Here is a 6,000-nt window from a genome sequence, read left to right as displayed (position 1 = left end):
GCTCAGCTTCTCCCTCTGCCCACTCCTTCCTTGCCCTCTCTTTCACAAATGTTGATGCAAAAGCACTCTGTAAGAAACCTCCTTTGATAATCTCCACCTCCGAGCCTGCTTCCAAGGAGGACCCCTCCTTGAGGGGGAGCAGGGAAGTGGGGCTAGAGAAGAGGTGGACCAGTCTGCATGCACCACTGAGGGTGGTGTTATCTTCTCTTAGAGCAAGGGAAGCCTTGGCAAGGTTTAAGCAAGCAGTTACACGATCTTTTGAAAAGATCCTTCTGGCTGGTATGAGGAAAATAAATTGTGAGAGCAAGATTGACAGCAATGAGGACAGAAGGATAGTCCTTCAAGCATCCAGATGAGATGAGAAGGTGGCTGGACCAGGGTGGTGCAGGTGGTGATAGAGAAACGTGGATGGGTAATTTGATAGACCCTGGTGATGGACGGAGATGGGAAATGGAGAAGAGGGTCAAGGAGAAGGAGGTTCCTGGATGACTCCCAGGTTCTGGCTTGCACAAGTGAGTGGCAGGGGAAGATGGGGACACCAGGGGGAGGCCAGGTTTGAAGAGGGGGGCAAGATCATGAGACTGAGTCAGGATATGTTGAGTCTGAGGAACCTCTGAGACATCCCCCGGGAGGCATCAAGTGCGCAGGCAGCGGGACTTGCAGGTGGGAGGAGGTGTAAATCTGTGAGTCATTGTCATGCAGAACTGCTGTGAGTGAGATTATGGAGGGATAACATGTGAGAGGAGAGGAGAAGGAGGCCTGGGAATGGCCAGATAGGGGGGCTGAGCCAGCAAACAAAACTGAAAAGCAGTGGGCTGAGTAAGAGGGGAAAGAAACACGTGCGAAGTTTGCTCTGCAGATGTCAAGTGCAGCAGCCAGTCCAGGGGCAGTTATGCTGCATAAACGAATATCCCTAAAATCTCAAAGGCTGAAAAAGACTAAAGTTTATTTCTCCCTCACTCTATGGGGCCAACGTGGGTTAGCAGGGTCTCTGCTCATCATGGTCACTTGGGAACTGGGTTGATAGAGGCTCCATCTCAAAACCAGCTTCTACAACTGCCCAGGCAGGGAAGGCGTGTGGCGTGGCACACAGCTCCTCAGGCTTGTCTCACATTTTGGGGGCCTCCCCTAACCTCAGAGGAGACAGGGAGGGAGTTCACAGAGGAAGAGAGCTGGGAGCTCTTGGGCAGCACAGATCACCATCAAGCTGAGGAAGGGGAGGAGTGGCTGGCTGAGCCAAAGGCTGCTGAGAGGTGGAGTAACGTGAGGGCTGAGAAATGGAGGTGATGTAGGTCCTTGGTGACCTGAGAAAGAGCTCTGTGGTGGCTTTAAGGGATTAAAGGCCAGAAGCATCCCACTCCTGGGCATATATCTGGAGAAAACCATAATCCAAAAAGATACATGCACCCCAATGTTCATTGCAGTGCTGTTTACAATAACCAAAACATGGAAGCAACCTAAATGTCCATAGATGGATGAATGGGTAAAGAAGATGTGGTACATATATACAATGGAATATTACTCAGCCATAAAAAAAGAATGAAATAATGCCGTTTGCAGCAACATGGATGGACCTAGAGATTATCATACTAAATAAAGTAAGTCAGACAGAGAAAGACAAATATCATATGATATCGCTTATATGTGGAATCTAAAAAAATGGTACAAATGAACTTATTTACAAAACAGAAATAGAGTCACAGATGTAGAAAACAAACTTATGATTACCAGGGGATAAGGAGGGGGGGATAAATTGAGAGATTGGGATTGACATATACACACTACTATATATAAAATAGATAACTAATAAGAACCTACTGTATAGCACAGGGAACTCTACTCAAAACTCTGTAATGAGCTATATGGGAAAAAAATCTAAGAAAGAATGGATATGCGTATATGTATAACTGATTCACTTTGCTGTACAGCAGAAACTAACACAACATTTTTAATCAACTATTCTCTAATAAAAAATTCATAAAATTAATAAAATTAATAAAAAAGGTGGATCTCCATTTATGCTCTTGTTCTGGTCCCTGCAAATGTTAGGGGTGGGCCAAGGTGTATAATAAATAAACAAACATATATAATATACACACATATATAATTTTATATACTATCTATGTTATATATAATCTATAATAAATATATATCATATAATTATAAATCATAGAATAAAATGTATCATATATATGTATAGTATATACATTCCCACTCAAATTGGATTGGGATTGTACACACACACACACACACACACAAAAGGATACAGTTTGTATCAGTCAGCTTTTGCTGTGTGACAAAGAAACACACAATATCAGTGACATACAACAATAAGCATTTATTTCTCATGTGTCATGGTTGCTGGTGCAGCCCCACCCCACGTGTCTCATTCTGGGGCTCAACCTGGAGGGTCAACAGTTGCCTGGGGCATTTTCTTCCTACTGCAATGGCAGAAGCTCGAGAGGCAAGCTCAGCTGCAGGTATATACTTCAAGCCTCTGCTCCTTGTGCTGCATCTGCTAACTTCCCTTTGGTGAAGCCCAGGATTGGGGAGTGGAGGAGTACATTCTGCCGAGCATGGTGCCATGGCAAGGGTATAGATGTCTAAAGCCACTACAGGGCAGGGAAAAATTGCTATCAATAATTTAATCTATCACATACCAAACTGAGGTTCCCTAGGAAGAGGAATATGAGATTGCCAGAGTGTGTGTGGAGGGGAGGGGGGCTAATTTGTAACTAATTCTAATTACTAAAATAACAAATGTTTTAATTTTTTACAATTTACCTGTAATCCCACATTCCTCTGTTAGAAAGCAAAAATAAGCCCTCGATTCTCCCCAGTCCCAAGCAAAAGCCTAATATAAAATTTTTACTAGTTGATTCACCCGAAAGACTGGCTAGACATTTGGAAAAACAAATTCTTTTTTAGATCCTGATCTCAAACCACAAACAAAAGTTAATTCTAAAAGGGTAAGAGACCTAAATGCAGAAACAGAACTGTCAAAATTAGTCTGGAGATAATATTTTGAGATATATCAAGATGCCTTTTCTTTTTGCACTTCCTTGGGTGACCTTCCAGCTTTTCAGCCAGAGGCTTGCATCGACTAGAGGTGGAGGGAGATGGAGGGAGAGAGGGAGAGAGAGAGGTGGAGGGAGGGGGAGAAGTGGGGGGAGAGGAGAGAGGGAGGAGGAGGATGGGGAAAGGGAGGAGGGGGAGAGGAGGGGAGGAGGGAGGGGGAAAGGGAGAGGGCAGGAAGCCGGAGGAGGAGGAAGGGAGCAGGGGAGGAGTGGACCACACCCATCCAAACACCTCTTCCAAAAGCAGCCTGCTGGGAGGTGGGAGGTGGAGGTGGGGCCGTTCCTTCCCTCTGACACCACAGTGGCCAGAAACCACTGTTTTCAGCAAACGCATCAAAGACCCAGTTCCAACGGGAGAGGCCTTTGGGGGCCCTTGGCCTATATACACAGAAGAGCTGGCTGAGGGATGGGGGCCAGGGCAGGAGGCAGAGGCGACTGCATGGATCAAAGGAGTGACAAGGGGGGGGCACCTACCAGGCCCAGGGATGTGAGAAGAGCAAGTGGCCAAAACACAATGCAAGAGGAGGCACCCGTTGGATACCAGTTATGTGAAAGTTTAAAGCAGACAGAAATGTCATCATTGTTTATGAATACATTCATGTGTCGCAAAAAGTATAAAAAGGTGCTCAGGAATGTGGCAACTTCTGGGTAGCAATTACAGGGTGGGGGAAGAAGGGAGGGGTTTTAACTGGTCTGTATTGTTTCATCTGATTTTTTTTTTTTAATAAATTTATTTATTTATTTATTTTTGGCTGTGTTGGGTCTTCGTTTCTGTGCGAGGGCTTTCTCTAGTTGCGGAGAGCGGGAGCCACTCTTCATCGCGGTGCGCAGGCCTCTCACTATCGCGGCCTCTCTTGTTGCGGAGCACAGGCTCCAGATGCGCAGGCTCAGTAGTGGTGGCTCACGGGCCCAGTTGCTCCGTGGCATGTGGGATCTTCCCAGACCAGGGTTCGAACCCATGTCCCCTGCATTGGCAGGCAGATTCTCAACCACTGCGCCACCAAGGACGCCCATTTCATCGGATTTTTAAATAGGGATCTGAAGCAAATGTTTGAGCTGTTAATATTTGCCATGCCTGGGTGGTGGGTGTATAGATATTTGTTAGATTATTTTGAAATACACAGAAGGGGGAAGACAGACTGTGGATTAGTATGAGCAGTTTGATGCCATAGTTTAAAAACCATGTGCACATGTGCATGTTTGCATACCTGCTTGGATGGTGTGCACACGACGTGTCTTTGGTTCTATGAGACTCTATGTGTATCTGCACCTGTGCAACATTATGTGTGTGTGCGTGCTGTGTGTCCCTTTGTGTTTGCCACTTGCATGTGATCGTGTGTGTACCTGTATATCCGTGTGTGTGTCTCTGTGCAACTGTATGTGTATCTGTGGCTGTATGTGTCTGTGATTGTGTTTGTGTGTCCTTGAGTGTGTGTACGTGTGTGCATATCTGTGCTAGTCTGTGTAATTGTGTGTGTGTACATGAACAGGAAGACGAATGGCTGGACAAACACCAAATTACTGACTCATTGCTCTCCGGGAAGGAGAAACCAATTTTTGTTTCTCCTTTGTACATTTCACCGTGTGTGTGTGTGTGTGTGTGTGTGTGTGTGTGTGTGTGTGTTTTACAATGATCATGCAGTGTTTACTGAAACTTAAAATTACTTTTAAAAAGACAGTAAAGAGTTTCACAGTTTGAAAAATGAGAAGAATTTATCATCAGACCCTTGTTGGCCTCTGGGGCTCCTCTTTGCCCCCTGGGTCCCAACCTGTGATTCCATCCACCCCCAAGCGCCCTGAGTTCAGAGGAGCCTGAGGACACTTCCTAGCCCCACCCCAGAGGCATGGCCCAAAGCAAGCATGAGATTTCTCTGAAGTTTTGTGTTTTATCTTTAAATGTTAGGCAACTTTTACATTCTCCCCTTTAACGTATACATGTTTATCTTAATTATACAATCACAAGGTTTCAACCCCCAAATCCTGGAGTCAAGGGGCCTCCGACTCTCTCACCCTCCCCAGCTTCTGTGTGTCTCCTGTAGGTGGGTGTTGGGCCACCAGCACCTGGAGTAGGATCCGGGGGTGTAACTACAGCCCCACCAGAGATTCTAGGAAGGTCAGTTGGAAGAGGAAGCAACCATCACCCTTCCAAGAGCTCTTACACTGGCCTGAGCCGAGTTCTCTGCATCTGCTCTCATCGTGACTTCTCCCGGCAAGGGCATCAGCTCCTCATCAATACTATTCTCACGTTACACGGGAGGACACTGGGACTCTGCGAGATGAAACCCAAGGTCACCCAGTTGTACTCAGACTTCCAAGTTCATGCCATGCACAGACTGTCTCTCTAAAGTCTAGGCCCAAGGAGAATGAGTAGCCTGTGACATGGAAAAGGGTCAGTGTACAGAGCTTTGGCCAGAGGAAGGAGCCCTGGGCAGGGCTGATGACTGATCAAAGGCTGCCTCACTGTCTCAACTCTTGCTTTCCCTCAGGCCCAAGTAACTGCATCTGCAGGGCCCCTAGTCCTGTGACCCCAGGGCCACTTTTGTGGTCACCTGGCAGCCACACAAAGTCATTTAGGGGCAGGACTTGGTATTGAAGGCTGTTCTCCCAGGGATCCGAGCCAGCCTGACATTGATTGAGAGACCTGGAGGACCCTAGAGAGGGCCTCACCGGCCCCCAGCAACTGCAATAGCCTCATCTTTCTGGAATTCTTTTCTGTGTGTTGCATGGGGAGAGCAACACATGTTGATTGCCCTGATGAACGCCAGGTGCTTTCGCAGGAAACAGCCTCCTCTCCATACCTTGAAGGGCTGCTGGGAGGACCTTGGGACTTCACTGATGCAGCTCGAGAGAAGGAGCCCTGAGAAGAAGCCAGAGGTGAGGAGGTCAGAGGGCCTGGGGTCAGTGGCCTGGCTTGGTTGCCTGG

The sequence above is a fragment of the Balaenoptera ricei genome, chromosome 19, assembly GCF_028023285.1.
Source record: "Balaenoptera ricei isolate mBalRic1 chromosome 19, mBalRic1.hap2, whole genome shotgun sequence".
Taxonomy (NCBI): Eukaryota; Metazoa; Chordata; class Mammalia; order Artiodactyla; family Balaenopteridae; genus Balaenoptera; species Balaenoptera ricei.
This window is presented reverse-complemented; position numbering follows the sequence as displayed.